The sequence below is a fragment of the Balaenoptera physalus genome (assembly GCF_965194825.1).
Source record: "Balaenoptera physalus genome assembly, chromosome: 15".
Classification (NCBI taxonomy): Eukaryota; Metazoa; Chordata; class Mammalia; order Artiodactyla; family Balaenopteridae; genus Balaenoptera; species Balaenoptera physalus.
Window position 1 is genome coordinate 26,835,583 of NC_138894.1, and position 18,000 is coordinate 26,853,582.

The 18,000-nt window shown below is 34.0% G+C and overlaps 1 long non-coding RNA gene across 1 annotated transcript in view; it reads right to left on the reverse strand.

The window, feature by feature from the left end:
* The window catches only part of LOC309644423, a 256,968-nt gene that overhangs the window by 43,244 nt on the left and 195,724 nt on the right, over nucleotides 1-18,000 (reverse strand). The gene's annotated exons all lie outside the window — the stretch shown is intronic.

Here is an 18,000-nt window from a genome sequence, read left to right on the forward strand (position 1 = left end):
TGTGTGGAAACATTTCCTCCTTCACAGCTTCCTCCCAGAGGGGCAGGCTCCGTCCCTATTCTTTTGTCTCTGATTTTTCTTTTTTCTTTTGTCCTACCCAGGTACGTGGGGAGTTTCTTGCCTTTGGAGAATTCTGAGGTTTTTTGCCAATGTTCAGTAGCTCTTCTGTAGGAGTTGTTCCACATGTAGATGTATTTCTGATGTATTTTGGGGGAGGAAGGTGATTTCCACGTCTTACTCCTCCACTACCTTGAATGTCTCCCCAAGAAGGAATTTTTCAGATTCTTCATAAGTGTCATCATTTCATTCTCTGAACACTTCAAAGCACAGGAAGTCAAGAGAAGTAGCACTGTTTCTTTAAAATGTGCATTACAATGATAACCCTTCCACTTCATATTACTGTTCCATTTTTATACACTACACATAAGGCATTTGGGCCCAAATAAGATGCAATTATGGAAGCACTGAAATGGAGATGGCCTTTGCCTCTTGAAGTTTTAAGAACTTTCCTACTTAACTGCAATTTGGGAGGGAGAAGCAACTCTTTAGAGTGCTCTGTAGTGTCCTAAATGGCATGCTTAGGCAATCAGGCAACCACTTACATCAGATCATTCAATGTTAACGAGAAACACGCAGGAGATAATTCTATTCCAAAAATGGTAGTAATAAAGAAATGATGAAAGGAATGATTATTCTTTTCATTAAATCCAAAATGTAAACACTTGAGTCTAAGCAAGACTTTTCTAATATAGACAGCAAATTAGAGTCAAAGCAAATGACATTTTCCTGTGAATTTTGAAAATAACATTTCATTTGTTCTATTGTGTTCCCAAACTAGGATGTTATATTTAGAATAATTAACTGTGGAAAATGGAAAATCTGATTCCTGAGAGAAAGCAACAATAACAGTAGTACTATAACTATCTAGTTCCCATGAAGAAATAACTTTAAAATCTGGCACAAGGTATCTTGATAGATATTAATATTGCCTAAAACTACAACAATGTATTTGTAATTTTATCAGTACACAATATGTTGATCTTAAATATACAATCGAAGAAATAAAATTAGTTGTCTCAATTCATTATCCTCATATACAACTTTTTGTACATGAATCTGAAATATGGTCAATTTAAATAACACATTTTCAGAAATCAGATGAGAAATTTTCTCAATGCCATGAAATACATGTCAATCCATCAAGACATAGTCATCATAGTGTGTAATTTCTAGTATCATCATAATCCTTAGACTAAATCTGAGCAACATTCAAAGGAAAGAATGAAGCAGTATGTGTTTTTGTTTTAATGGAGACTCACAATCAGTAACCAGTAGGGCAGGTGAATCATAAGGACAAACCCCTGAAATTTGAGGCAGCTCTTTTAAGACTCAAAAACTTTCTCAAGTACATGGGAAGAATTAGGTCCTGAGAGACTATTTCAAATGTCTACAGAGTTGAAACATGCACAAATTTCTGATTTATTATTTTACAATGGAAAATAACGCCATAGGATGAGGAAATACTTGAACTCAGAGTGATAAGCACATTTTCTCTTCTGCCATCCAATGCTATGGGAAGCCAAATCGAAATTAGAAACCACTTTATTGAGTTACCACAAGAACTAATGGTCTCAAGACAGAGAAGTACTCAAAGGTCCATCACATCAGCACTTCCTCTTCATGAGCTAGATGTGTACAAGAGCATGAGAATGGCTTGGTGAGCATGGAAACAAAACAAGGGAATGGAGTCAATCAAGCTTAGTGTGCCTGCCTGAGAAAGCTAGAAGCCACCCTTGTTATTGTGATGAGTTTCCTTTCAAAAATGGAAACAGACATCCCCTTGGCTATAGAACAATACAGTGATTTCTACTCCAAAGATGGACTTTCCATATGAAACAGAGATGTTTGGGGGTGATGACTAATGTACACTTGTTTTTGCATTGTATTTGAATCACTGTGATCAGCACCTTCTCCAGTGACGTTCCTTTTATTTCTGCTTCAATGGCTGATTATTTACAAGATTCTTTAGGTAGTTTAATGCAATTCATTTAAGTACTGTTAAATATTGGCTTTGTAGATATTCTATTTCCTACAGATGAATTTCAAAATGCATATTGTATGTATATGTGTGTGTATATATATCCATTATATGTTTTATATATATCCATTTTTATATAATATATAAATTGCATATATATAAATAAACTTATTTATTTCTTTCTATGTAGCAGTTTATGTTTCAATGACAATGCATATTCTAACTTTCCAAATTCTTAAGGAGTATATTGGTGTAGTCCTTAATATTGTCAAACTTAAGGTTTTCCCTTTATGAATGATTGGATAATGCTGAAAGGGTTTATGTAACTTATTTAAGATGTGTGCAGTGTGCAGGGATACTTGGATTCAAAACCAGCTGCTTCTTACTCGTAAGCCTAAATTCTTTGCTGCTATATTAAACAACTTGGTGGTTTTTCTGTAATCTTCAGTTAGGTTTGCTAATTTTTTGTGTCATTAACAATTGCATTTGGTAATGATCTTCATCTTCAATATTAAGGAAAAATGTTCTGTGTAGTTACCATGGCATTTCTTTGGTCTTCTTTATAGCAAAACATTTAGATAACACTTGCTGGTATGTAACCACCTCTTTCTTATTTCTCATTGTCTCCTCAACAGTCTAAGTGGAATTCCATCCATTCAAATACAATGAAACTTATTTTATCAAAGTTATCAATTACTCTAGGTTAGCAAATTCAGTGTTCGTTTCTTGGATTTGTTTTAATATATGAGAAAAATTAAATACTTCCTTTTATAACATCTTTATTAGAGTATAATTGCTTTAAAATATTCTGTTAGTTTCTGCTGTATAACAAAGTGAAACAACTATATGTATACAAACATCCCCATATTCACTCCCTCTTGTGCCTCCCTCCTATCCTCCTTCTCATACCCCTCTAGGTGGTCACAAAGCACCAAGCTGGTCTCCCTGTGCTATGCTGCTGCTTCCCACTAGCTATCTATTTTACATTAGGTAGTGTATGTCTGTTAATGCTCTCTCTCACTTCATCCCAGCTTCCCCTTCCCCCACTCCCCAGTGTCCTCAAGTCCATTCTCTACATCTACTTCTTTATTCCTGTGCTGTCCCTAGGTTTATTAGAACCATTTTTTCTTTTAGATTCCATATATATGTGTTAGCATATGGTATTTGTTTTTCTCTTTCTGACTTACTTCACTCTGTATGACAGACACCTCACTAAAAAAACTCAATTTTGTATCTTTTTATGGTTGAGTAATATTCCATTGTATATATGTGCCACACCTCCTTGATCCATTCATCTGTCAATGGACACTAAGGTGCTTCCAGGCCCTGGCTATTGTAAATAGAGCTGCAATGAACATTGTGGTATATGTTTCTTTCTGAAATATGGTTTTCTCAGGGTATATGCCCAGTAGTGGGATTTCTGGTTCACATGGTAGCTCTATTTGTAGTTTATTAAGGAATCTCCATACTGTTCTCCATAGTGGCTGTATCAATTTACATTCCCACCAATAGTGCAGAAGGGTTCCCTTTTCTCTACACCCTCTGGAGCATTTATTGTTTGTAGATTTTTCGGATGATGCCCATTATGACTGGTGTAGGTGATACCTCATTGTGGTTTTAATCTTCATTTCACTAATGATTAGTGATGTTGAGCATCCTTTCATGTGGTTGTTGGCAAACTGTATATCTTTTTTGGAGAAATGTCTATTTAGGTCTTCTGCTCATTTTTGGATTGAGTTGTTTCTTTTTTTGATATTGAGCTGCATGTGCTGCTTGTATATTTTGGAGATTAATCCTTTGTCAGTTGCTTCATTTGCAAATATTCTCTCCCATTCTGAGGGTTGTCTTTTCATCTTGTTTATGGTTTCCTTTGCTGTGCAAAAGCTTTTAAGTTTCACTAATCTTATTTGTTTATTTTTGTTTTTATTTCCATCACTTTAGGAGGTGGGTCAAAAAGGGTCTTGCTGTGATTTATGTCATAGAGTGTTCTGCCTATGTTTCCATCTAAGGGTTTTTTAGTGTCTGGCCTTACATTTAGGTCTTTAATCCATTTTAAGCTTATTTTTGTGTCTGGTGTTAGGGAGTGTTCTACTTTCATTCTTTTACTTGTAGCTGTCCATTTTTCCCAGCACCGCTTATTGAAGAGGCTGTCTTTTCTCCATTGTATATTCTTGCATCCTTTATCAAAAATAAGGTGACCATACGTTCGTGGGTTTATCTCTGGGCTTTCTATCCTGTTCCATTGATCTATATTTCTGTTTATGTGCCAGTACCATACTGTCTTGTTTATTGTAGCTTTGTAGTATATTTTGAAGTCAGGGAACCTGATTCCTCCAGCTCCGTTTTTCTTTCTCAAGATTGCTTTGGCTATTCGGGGTCTTTTGTGTTTCCATACAAATTGTAAAATGTTAAGTTCTAGTTCTGAGAAAAATGCCATTGGTAGTTTGATAAGGATTGCACTGAATCTGTAGATTGCTTTGGGTAGTATAATCATTTTTCACAACATTGATTCTTCCAATCCAAGAATGTGGTGTATCTCTCCCTATGTTTGTATCATCATTAATTTCTTTCATCAGTGTCTTATAGTTTTCTGCATACAGGTCTTTTGCCTCCTTAGGTAGGTTTATTCCTAGGTATTTTATTCTTTTTGTTGCAATGGTGAATGGGCTTGTTTCCTTAATTTCTGTTTCTGATTGTTCATTGTTAGTGTATAGGAATACAAGAGATTTCTGTGCATTAATTGTGTATACTGCTACTTTACCAAATTCATTGATTAACTATGGTAGTTTTCTGGTAGCATCTTTAGGATTCTCTATGTATAGTATCATGTCATCTACAAACAGTGACAGTTTTACCTCTTCATTTCTAATTTGGATTCCTATTATTTCTTGTTCTTCTCTGATTTCCGTGGCTAAAACTTCCAAAACTATGCTGAATAACAGTGGTGAGAGTGGGCAACCTTGTCTTTTTCCTGATCATAGAGGAAATGGTTTCAGTTTTTCACCATTGAGAACAATGTTGGCTGAGGGTGTGTCATATATGGCCTTTATTAGGTTGAGGTAGGTTTCCTCTATGTCTACTTACTGGAGAGTTTTTATCATAAATGGCTGTTGAATTTTGTCAAAAGCTTTTTCTGCATCTATTGAGATTATCATATGAGTTTCATCCTTCAATTTGTTAATATTGTGTATCATATTGATTGATTTGCATATATTGAAGAATCCTTCCTTTCCTAGGATAAACCTCACTTGATCATGGTGTATGATCCTTTCAATGTGCTGTTGGATTCTGTGTGCTAGTATTTCATTGAGGATTTTGCATCTATGTTTATCAGTGATATTGGCCTATAATTTTCTTTTTTTGTGACATCTTTGTCTGGTTTTGGGATCAGGCTGATGGTGGCCTTGTAGAATGAGTTTGGGAGTGTTACTCCATCTGCTATATTTTGGAAGAGTTTGAGAAGGATAGATGTTAAGTTGTCTCTAAATGTTTGATAGAATTTACCTGTGAAGTCATCTGGTCCTGGGCTTTTGTTTGTTGCAAAGTTTTTAATCAATCACAGTTTCAATTTCAGTGCTTGTGATTGGTCTGTTCATATTTTCTATTTCTTCCTGGTTCTGTCTTGGAAGGTTGTACTTTTCTAAGAATTTGTCCATTTCTTCCAGTTTTTCCATTTTATTGGCATATAGTTGCTTGTAGTAATCTCTCATGATCCTTTGTATTTCTGCATTGTCAGTTGTTACTTCTACTTTTTCATTTCTAAATCTGTTGATTTGAATCCTCTCCCTTTTTTTTTTTTTGATGAGTCTGGCTAATGGCTTATCAATAATTTTTATCTTCTCAAAGAAACAGCTCTTGGTTTTATTGATCTTTGCTATTGTTTCCTTCATTTCTTTTTCATTTATTTCTGATCTGATGTTTATGATTTCTTTCCTTCTGCTGACTTCGGGGTTTTTTTTTTTGTACTTCTTTCTCTAATTGCTTTCTCTAAAGCAAGATGTTTCTTGTTTCTTGAGGTAGGATTATATTGCTATAGACTTCCCTCTTAGAACTGCTTTTTTACATCCCATAGGTTTTGGCTCGTCGTGTTTTCATGGTCATTTGTTTCTAGGTGTTTTCTGATTTCCTCGTTGATTTCTTCAGTGATCTCTTTGTTATTTAGTAACGTATTGTTTAGCCTCCATGTGTTTGTATTTTTTACAGTTTCTTTCCTGTAATTGATATCTTTTCCCAAAGCGTTGTGGTTGGAAATGATACTTGATCTGATTTCAATTTTCTTAAATTTACTGAGGCTTGATTTGTGGCCCAAGATATGATCTATCTTGTAGAATGTTCCATGAAAATGTGAGAAGAAAGTGTATTCTACTGCTTTTGGATGGAATGTTGTATAAACATCAATTAAGTCCATCTGGTCTAATGTGTCATTTAAAGCTTGTATTTCCCTATCTATTTTCATTTTGGATGATTGTCCATTGGTAATAAATGAGGTGTTAAAGTCCCCTACTAAGACTGTGTTACTGTCGATTTCCCCTTTTATGGCTGTTAGCATTTGCCTTATGTGTTGAGGTGTACCTATGTTGGGTGCATAAATATATACAGTTGTTCTATCTTCTTCTTGGATTGATCCCTTGATCATTATGTAGAGTCCTTCTTTTTCTCTTGTAATAATTTTTATTTTAAAGTGCATTTTGTCTGATATGAGTATTGGTAGTCCAGCTTTCTCTTGATTTCCATTTGCATGGAATATGTTTTTCCATCCCCTCACTTTCAGTCTGTATGTGTCCCTAGGTCTGAAGTTGGTCTCCTGTAGACAGCATATATATATATCTTATTTTTGTATACATTCAGCCCGCCTGTGTCTTTTGGTTGGATCATTTAATCCATTTACATATAAGGCAATTATCGATATGTATGCTTCTATTACCAATTTCTTAATTTTGGGGTTTTGTCTTTGTAGGTCTTTTCCTTCTCTTGTTTTTCCTGCCTAGAGAAGTTCCTTTAGCATTCGTTGTAAGGCTGGTTTGGTGCTGCTCAATTCTCTTAACTTTTGCTTGTCTGTAAAGTTTTTAATTTCTCCATTGAATCTGAGTGAGATCCGTGCTGGGTAGAGTAGTCTTGGTTGTAGGTTTTTCCCTTTCATCACTGTAAATATGTTCTGTCACTCTCATCTGGCTTGCAGAGTTTCTGCTGAAAGATCGGCTGTTAACCTTATGGGGATTCCTTTGTATGTTATTTGTTGCTTTTACCTTGCTGCTTTTAATATTTTTTCTTTGTATTTAATTTTTGATAGTTTGATTAATATATGTCATGACATGTTCCTCCTTGGATTTATCCTGTATGGGACTCTGTGCTTCCTGGACTTTATTGACTATTTCCTTTCCCATGTTTTGGAAGTTTTCCACTATAATCTCTTTAAACATTTTCTCAGTCCCTTTCTTTTTCTCTTCATCTTCTGGGACCCCTGTAATTTGAATGTTGGTGCATTTAATATTGTCCCAGTGGTCTCTGAGACTGTCCTTGATTCTTTTCATTCTTTTTTCTTTAGTCTGCTCTTTGGTATTTATTTCCACTATTCTATCTTCCAGGTCACTTATCCGTTCTTCTGCCTCAGTTATTCTGCTATTGATTCCTTCTAGAGTATTTTTAATTTCATTTATTGTGTTGTTCATCATTTTTTTTTTTGCTCTTTAGTTCTTCCAGGTCCTTGTTAAACGTTTCTTGTATTTTATCCATTCTATTTCCAGGATTTTGGATCATCTTTACTATCATTATTCTGAATTCTTTTTTCCAGTAGATTGCCTGTTTTGTCGTCATTTGTTTGTTCTGGTGAGCTTTTACCTTGTTCTTTCATTGGCTGCATATTTCTTGGTCTTCTCATTTTGTTTAACTACTGTGTTTGTTTAATTTAATGAAGTGAGTGTATTGATACCACTCAAAATAAGAATTTATTAAATGGCTTATAATTAATTGGTTGAACATGAAGACACTCCATTGAGAACCTGAAAACATTATATTTATAAGGGTCTATGAGTATCAGTTGAAGGAAAAAATCTTTTCTTTTTCCCTGAAGCAAACATGTCAATTTTTTTTCACGAAAATAAAGTAAAATTATGGCAATAATGCAGAAATAAAATACACACATTCTAATTTTTATTCTACTCATTAATTTATGAGGAAACAAGGTAGATATCATAACTGGTCAAAAGAGAATGCAAAAAACAGATACATTTATAGATCAAGAATACTGAATGATTGTGTAAATGGAGGAAAAACTGGAAAGGGAGTTTGGGAAGAGTCAATTAAATCTCTACCAGACAAGACAGAATTTGCATGTCTATGGATAATAATTATTTTTGCATTACTATAATATATTAGCCTTCACCTCTTGAAGGGAGCAGTATAAGAGAATCTGTGAATATATTTTTAAATCACCACATTAACTGGATGTGAGAGCCTTTTATTTTAATTAAAGTTTTTAGTCAATTTAGTTAAAGTTGTTTTATTTGGTCATACTTTCTCATCTTAATTCTTTCTAGTTTACTTGTTTCTCTGTTCTCTTCTACCTGGATATATTTTCTCCAGTCTTTTGCTATAAGGAAAAGGTATGCTTCTTTAATTTCCTCTTGTGATTTGTATGTTGTGTAACCTATTTTATATTTTACCATGGTAACTTTTACTTTATTACCTGATCATTTCATTTTGTAATCATTGCATCAAGACTAATATATGATCTTTTCACTCTGTTCAATGTAAAATAATAAAAACTATTTATATTTTGTCCCATTTCTGCTTTTCTTATTTCCCCATTATTGTTTTTCTAAAGCATTTTTTTCTGAATATATGATTTTTGTTTGAATCTGGACTATCATCTCTATCAAAATTTTACTGAATATTTTCATGGACCAAATTCATTTTTTTTTCACTCATTAAATTGTAAGCATTTATTTAGTTCTGTTATTTTCCAAAATCAGAATAGATTAATTTGTTTAGGATTTCCTCAAAAAAAGTTATTAGACTCTGTTCCAATACACACCGGGCAGTACACTATAAGGATGGTCAATAAATAAATTTATTGGTACATTTTTTTGCCCTCATATTTAGTAAAATTTTTGTATTTTCTTTATACTCCACTTTAATAAGGTAGGAATGAAGCTGTTTCCGGGAGAAAGCCCACCTTTTCACTTCCCCTACTGTAATGAGCATTTGCTGGATGTACCAGCACATTATTTCCTTAGTGTACTTCTTTTCAAAGTAGTTAAAACCAAGGGGACTGAAGAGTCAAAGGAAATGATCCATGCCAGGTGCTGCAAAATTATGTCAATATCTGTTATTTATTCTTATTTCACTGGATTCCTGATTTCCATTGAAATGCATTTGGTCTCTGAGGTCTTTCATTCTGGTTCTATGAGCTTTATACCTAGATGAATACATCATGTTTCAGAAATTATGAAAACTAAAAAAAACAAACAAAAAAAATACAGTAATTACATTAAAACTCAGGGCAGCATGGTGACAGACATCTATCCTCAATTGTACATAATACCCAGGGATGCACTCAATTTTTCTTCCATTTTAATTTAATTTCACTTGGAGAAGAGAGGACCAGAAATCTGAATTATCCTACTCACTTTTTATGATTTTCTCAAGCTGTTGAACCTTGGTTTCAAAATGCATTTAAACAAAGCAGAAGGGATGATTACATCCCTTCTTAAATGTGTGCTTCCATAAAAGCTTGGCCTTATTTTGCTACACAATTATATGACACATTATGTTGTAGCAGCAACTCATTTTTTCTTACCTTGGTCACAGGCTGCTCAAAATCAGTTTCCATTTATTTCTTATATTCATCAACACCTCATCTAGTTTTTTGGTTTTTTTGGTTTTTTGGCAATCTTGAGAAAGAAAAAGGGAACTGGAGGAATCAGGCTCCCTGACTTCAGACTATACTCCACAGCTACAGTAATCAAGACAGTATGGTACTGGCACAAAAACAGAAATATAGATCAATGGAACAGGATAGAAAGCCCAGAGATAAACCCACACATATATGGTCACCTTATCTTTGATAAAGGAGGCAAGAACATACAATGGAGAAAAGACAGTCTCTTCAATAAGTGGTGCTGGGAAAAATGGACAGCTACATGTAAAAGAATGAAATTAGAACACTCCTTAACAACATACATAAAAATAAATTCAAAATGGATTAAAGACCTAAATGTAAGGCCAGATGCTATCAAACTCTTAGAGGAAAACATAGGCAGAACACTCTATGACATAAATCATCTAGTTTTTATATTCATAGCATCACTGGGATATAGCACCATGCTTAGTATGCTGATATAACCCATGATTTTACATCAAAACATACATCTAATCACCTCATTTTTAGTTCAAAAAATGAATGTCAGATGCATTAGGTGATATCTTACTGGTTTGCCCTTATTTCCAGTCTCCAAAGAATGGATATCATGGAGAATTAATATGCTGCAATGGCTTCCAGCTCCTTTTTTGCCTCAGTGGTTTTTTATTTTATTAGTTCAATAATAGCATTCATGGTTTTATATAGTATTAGATTATAACTGAACATTAGCAGTATTGCCAGCTTGATACTTAAGTTTACTTTTTCTATAATTTTTAACAAAGAGTTTCAGTCTCAATTAATATTTTTGATAATTGACGATGTATTATAAGTAGTTCTCTATAAGCAAAAAACACTAAAGATAGTCATATATAGTTGGGTAAGCAGATCTATCTAATTCCTTAAAGATTTATTTTAAATATTTATTTATTTAGCTGTGTCAGCAGCACACAGGATCTTTTGTTGCAGCTTGCGGGCTTATCTCTAGTTGTGTGTGCAGGTTTTAGAGCACATGGGCTTAGTTACCCACTGCATGTGGGATCTTAGTTCCCCAACTAGATATCGAACCCGCATGCCCTGCATTGGAAGGCAGATTCTTAACCACTGGACCACCAAGGAAGTCTCATAATTCCTTAAAGATTAACATATCTAAAACATAGTCCATTGTTTTTATGACAAATTTCTTCCAGTGATTCTGCCTCCCAGTAACTAAGTCTAAATATAGGAAACCATGATTTACCCTAGATTTCTGTTTTGCTTTTACTCCCACTCCTATGGAGGTCTGAAGCAATCTTTAACTTCTCCAGTCTCCTCCAATCCGACTGAATTAACTATAGCCCTGGCCCTGATCTGGCCTTCAGTACTGTCTTTTCTAATTTGATGCAGCAGGAAGTTAGAGAGCCTAGAGAAAGAATGTTAAATGAGAAGAAAGTGAGTCCCAAGATGAAGACCTGAGAAATGCCAATATTGAGAGGCCAGGTAGGAAGGCTGACTACCCAACAGAGTTTGAAAGAGAGGCCATGCAAGATGAGAACTTTAAAAGCACCAATTAAACTTAGTAACAATTAAAAAGCAATTTCATTGTTGTAGCATGAGCAAAAGCCTGATTTAAATAGAATGAGAATAAGAGAAGTAGATTATGTTAAGTTTCCTTTGTTTTTTTGCTTAAGACATTCTACTAAAGAGCAAGAGAACTGTGAGATGTGTACCTGGAAAGGCATGTGGGATTCAGAAGTTTTTCTTGTAGTTGCCATTGTTGCTAAAATGGGCACTATTAAAATGTGTCAAGGAGATAGAGAAGTTAAAGATTCAGATCACGGAGTGGGTATACTGATGGTTTGAAATTCCTGAAAAAGCAGAAAGTTGATAGATTGACCTTTCACAGGGAGGTTACTAAAATTGGAGGAAGGAAAAAAGGATGGTTGCACATGAAAATTAAATTTTAGTTGGGATGGCTGGCATCTGAGCAAGTTCTACGTGATATTATTAATTTTCTCAATTGAAGGTTTAATGGCAGTGGTAGGCTGAGAATAGCAATCTAGAAAGTGAATCACAGTTTTAGGAGTGGAAAATTATGAAAGTATCACTGTCGAGTGGCAAAGTCTTTGATTTTCAATTTTACCCATTATTTTCTTGAAATAGTAATATTTTTAATGTTATGAAGTGATATCTATGAATGTTTAAGTACCTCACTTATCAACAGAATGTTAAGATACAGTTTGCTTGTTGCTTTGCTTTCCAGGCCCAATTGGTCAGTTTTTACTTTAATTACAAAATGCTTCGTTGTTCTTTCTTAGTTTCCTTAGCTCTGTTTTGCTACATTGAGGATGACATTTGATTTGCTATTTATGCCTTTTGATTTGGGATGTATACATACTATTTTTATAACCTCAAGCAAATAATGTAACTTTTCTATGATTCAGCTTTCTCATTTGTATAATAAAGAAAATATTACTAACTACCTCAGGTGATTTTATTGAATGAAGATTAAATGAAGTAATGCACATATGGTATGAGACAGCAATAAATACTGGCTATTATTATTACTGATTACCTTTATTCCCAAATTATAAAGTAATATGTTTAGCTTTATTTTAGTCTATAAAAATAGACTAATAATTTTATTTTATCAATTTTTGATAATATAATATGGAATTTTAAACACAATATTATTGCATTTTTTGTATTTCAAAAACTGTTCTATTATTTGCTTTGTTTCATAACCATGTCAACAATTATTTAGGACATTATTTTTAATTGTTTCACTAATATTTAATGTATATGACTTCTCATCTTTTAATTTTATGTGGTGTATATGATTTTTGTCTCTTTATTTTTTGGGGGGAGGATTAACCAGTTTTTTAAAAATGATATTCTTAGAAAACATATGTGGACGATAATCTGTCTGGTAGAGGGCTGTCTGTAGGTGTGGGTGTGGTGATACATGAGTGAACTTTCATGTTCAAGGCTATCTCCTTAATGACCTTAAATATTAATTGAATTGAGCACATTTGGAACGTATCAATATTTTATTTGTGAGGAACTGAGAAAGGGAGGATTGGTTACCACTTTCCTTTCACTCTACAATACATTTTACATCTTAGCATTTGCTCATTCTAGCTGAGGAATTTGAGATACTGTTTTAGTTCAGACTTCATGTTCAGTAATACGATGGGTCATGGCTCTGAGGAGATCATAGTTTTCATGTATTTTTTTTCTGAGTTTTTAAAGTAGAAATTTGATATTATATGAGGGTATGTCCTAGTAAGTAAATTCTACTGTACTTTTCACTGACTAAAGGAACACAACAAATCAATAAAACACTATGTTTTTAACATAAGTTTAAAGAAAACATTTCCATTAAAAAGTTAATTTTACTTTAAAAGTTTACTTTAAAAGTAAAAGTTAACTTTACTTTTTAATTTTAATTTGCTTTTTGTCTTATTATTTTTTAAATTGAAAAGTATCTTTAAGGGTCATGAAATATGTCATCAGCTTAAGTATATATTACAAAGGATAATGCACTGTAGCTTTTATTTTTTCCTTTCCTTGATCAAAGGCTACAAACCACAATGTCCATGCTTCTATTGCTATCTGTATCCTTAACGTTTTAGAGAACTTGCTCTGGATATTCATTCATTCAGAGTTTAAGAGAGCATAAAACCCTGTAGTGTTATGTCCAACATGATTATATTTTATGAATGATGATATGCTCTATTATAAATATGACAGCTCTTTTTCCCTTCAGAGGAAAACCAGTCCTTTCACCTGAAAGGTATAAAACTGGAATATCTGAAGCAAGATGATGTTACTCTGAAGCCCAGATTCATTAATGCAAATTTGATAGGATTATTAAAAATGTCTCTTGTTCAAAGAGTATTTAAGCATACAGTAGTATTTTAAAACACTTTGCATTTTAAAATGATACTAAAGGAAGTTTTGCAAGAACGTTGCTGAGGACTTGAGTAGATATGTTATGGGCATAGCCTTACTCTCTGGCTACAATTCTAACTGCTCCCCAGAACTCCTAGTGTCAAGAATGGAATAACAAAATGTGATTTCATAAACTTACTAGCTGTGCAACCTTGGATAAGTTACTTAACCTCTTCCATTCTTGTGAGGATTAAACAAGGTATTACTCCTTCCATTCCCAGCATTGTAATTTGATAAATGTTAGTTAATTGCTCCTTCTTCTACATCCTGACCCCAACTCCATTTTACACGGCCTCAATCCTCATGTCTTTTACTTCTATAATAATCATGTCGACTTTGATACATTTATATAACCTCAAACTCAGCAACAACCTAACCTGAACTTCCAATCTGATCCCATATTACCCATGAAATATCATTGCCCACTATACATCGGAAAGAATTAACAGGCTATTGAGACTGCTTGCTCATTTATGCTAGAAACAACCATGCCTACTCCTGGCACTCACCATTGCTTTCAGCCTGTTCCCTCCCTCTCGAATTCTCTTCCTTTCTCCCTCTCATTCTCAAATGAATTTTAATAGTGGGGGAGGCTGTACATTTGCAGGGGCAAGGGTATCTGGGAACTGCACTTTCTGCTCTGTTTTGTTGTGAACTTATAACTTCTTTAAAAAATACACTCAATTTTTAATGTCCAAGTGAAATAAAAAGAAACAAAAAAGGTATATGAACAAAAAATATTTATTGCATATATACTTATTATAAAAATGTATTATCAGGTTCTGTGCTAAGTACTAGGGATACAATGATAAATATGCACATGTGTGTGAGAATATGAAGAGGTGTTTAAAAGATTAGTCCCATGTAACTAAAACAATACCTATAGTCAGTTTTCTAGGTTTCATTTGTGAGATGAAGGGAATGCCCATTTTTAATTCCATATCATCACACCCTCTAAGGCCTAAAATTCTACAATTAATGATTCACCTGAAATAAGCATTTTCCTCTCTATAGAATAATAATAATAAAAAAACACGCATAAATCCCATTGGTAAAAATGAAATCTTAGGGAGGCATACGTACTAAATGTCTCTAATCTCACTGAATCATGATTATGTATGTATCTGCCTCACTTGCTAGGCTGTGCTATTTTCCACGATTCCCCTGTTTAGCATAAAATTGCTACTCCATAAATGTCTGCCAAGTGAAATTGCATTAAGTAATAAGTCAAAGCATTAGGTGATTTATTGTGTGCTCTGTTATTTGGTTTACCAGATGCTTTTCTCTATGACAGGTAGGGTCAAATTGGCAGCCAGAAATCACTAAGTGCCCTGGGGTGAGGAATTTTCTGCTGAAATGGGAAAAAAATGAAGCAGGAAAGAAGAAGAGGGAAGAGTTGCTTTCAAGGACACATTTGACCCACTTTATACTTCCACCTGCCAGTAACTCACACCATTAAAACCACCTGGTGTTGAGCATATTTTCATGTGCTTCTTAACCATCTTATGTGTTCTTTGGAGAAAAGTCTGTTTAGGTCTTCTGAATCACTTTGTTGTACACTTGAAACTAACACAACATTATTAATCAAATATGCTCCAATATAAAATAAAAATTAAAAAAGATAAACACTTGGTGATGTCAACACCAGATGTTTCCTACATCTGACTTAGAGACAGTGTACATTATAGGGATTGCTTATTCTTCATTTGTGTTTTATTTACATGGTAAATATACTATTTTTTTCAACCTAGGATCTATGGATAGGTCCTGGAATTTGTTAATATTCTTATAATTGGTGAGAGAGTGTTCTCTCACAATATTCTCATTATTTGTGGAGAAACATATATGAAATAATTGGGTAGTGGAGGTGTTACCTCCTTTTATCATTGCTTGGGGATTTTAAAACCAGTAAGAAAAAGAAATGAAATTGAGTTATTTGTAGTGAGGTGGAAGGACCTAGAGTCTGTCATACAGAGTGAAGTAAGTAGAAAGAGAAAAACAAATACCGTATGCTAACACATATACATGGAATCTAAAAAACAAACAAACAAAAATGGTCATGAAGAACCTAGGGGCAAGATGGGAATAAAAACGCAGACCTACTAGAGAACGGACTTGAGGATACGGGGAGGGGGAAGGATAAGATGGGACAAAGTGAGAGAGTGGCATGGACATATATATGCTACCAAATGTAAAATAGATAGCTAGTGGGAAGCAGCCCCATAGCACAGGGAGATCAGCTCAGTGCTTTGTGACCACCTAGAGGGGTGGGATAGGGAGGGTGGGAGGGAGGGAGACGCAAGAGGGAAGAGATATGGGGATATGTGTATATGTATAACTGATTCACTTTGTTATAAAGCAGAAACTAACACACCATTGTAAAGCAGTTATACTCCAATAAAGAAGTTAAAAAAAAAACAGAAATAAAACAGTAAGAGTTGATGTAAACAGTGAGCAGAAGTTGAAAAACATCCTTTTCACCAAAACCTCTGCTTTAGCTTTGACCAGAGGAATGATAAATTTGCATTTCTTCAGATTTTTAAGCCTTTTCACTATTTTTATCATTATTATATTATTAAAAAAACATATACCCATGTCAGAGGGATAAAAATAGCCAACTGGAGAGCTCCCAATGACCAAAACTGGAACAATTTAAACAACAAAATAAACATCATAGATTGTAAGCCAAAGTGTAAAATAAATATCCATGAGTCATACCAATATTAATGCGTGATCGATTAAGAGATGAGAGGGAATAGAAAAATGTCCAGTGCAGAATTCCAAATAATTTATGTAGACACTCCTTCTCAAGAAGAAAGATCATAACCTCCTATTCCTTAAGTGTTGCCATGCATAGTGATTTCCTTCCACAAAATACAGTATGGAAAAGGGGTGGGAGTAAGGAGTAACTTTATGGTGTATAAATCCAAAAAACACTGCCTAAAACAGGGGATCAAGATTAGCATCACCAGTGATAAGTTATGTTGATACTATGTACCCTTGATAAATTTGATGAGAATGGCACTTTACCTCTGTGATATTCCTTTGAAAACCCCATAATTCCAGTATAATCATGAGAAAAACATCAGACAAATCCCAGTTTAGGGCATGCTACAAAATACCCTACCAGTACGCCTTGAAACTGTCAAGGTCGTTAAAAACAAGAAAAGTTTGAGACATTGCTACAGCCCAGAGGAGGCTAAGGAGACATAAAGACTAAATGTAATACAGGGTCCTGGAACAGGAAAATGACATCAGGTAAAAAATAAGGAAATCTGAATGAACTTTAGTGAATAATATTATGCCAATTAACTGTGACAGTGTAATACCAAGGATTCACTAATGTAAGATGTTAAGAATAGGGGAAACAGACTGTGCAGAATATGGGAACCCTCTATACTATCTTTTTGGTAAAAATTATTCTAAATTTTTTTGTAAATCCAAAACTATTCTTTAAAAAAGTTTATTTAAAAAATAACACCCCTCTCTCCTCCTCATCTGCCCCCTGCTACCACTGCAGGGGTAATAAAAGCTAAAGCCTGTCAACCAAACCTAATCTGAAATTCAAAAGGAAAGAAATGTGCAAAAAGCTAACTTGAACTACTTAATTATTTTTTGCTGCCTGGGATTATTTATTCTACTGCTCACATAAATGAGTAGTTTACATCTAAAACACATGAATTATATATTTTTAATGGAAAGAATATGAGAAATTAAAAAGAACAAAATATTAATAGATATTTTCATACTCTATGTCTTGGGGATTTCATGTCTTGAGACAGACCCAGGGCTTTTATATTCCCCTGAAATGAGAGAAAGTCAGGCAAGCCCAGGGTTGATGAAAGACATCTGATGAAACAGCTGATGAGAGATAGGCCTCGTCTGACAAAAGCAAGATTATACCATTCATGATTTAAGTAAAGAAAAATAGTTCCTATAAACAATTCCCCAGTGAGGTGACTTCCTGATGCACACCTTTCCACATGAAATATGTATACATATTCCTCCTTTAATGGATCTGAGTATTTTTTAGCAAAAACATATGCAAACTTTCTCTAAATCTGACCTTGGAAAAAGCCTATTTTAATGCAGAAATGCAGTAAATGCACCATTTCAGATTAAATATGTATCCCACCTTCAGCCTAGGCACAAAAAGTCTACCTTATTGCAA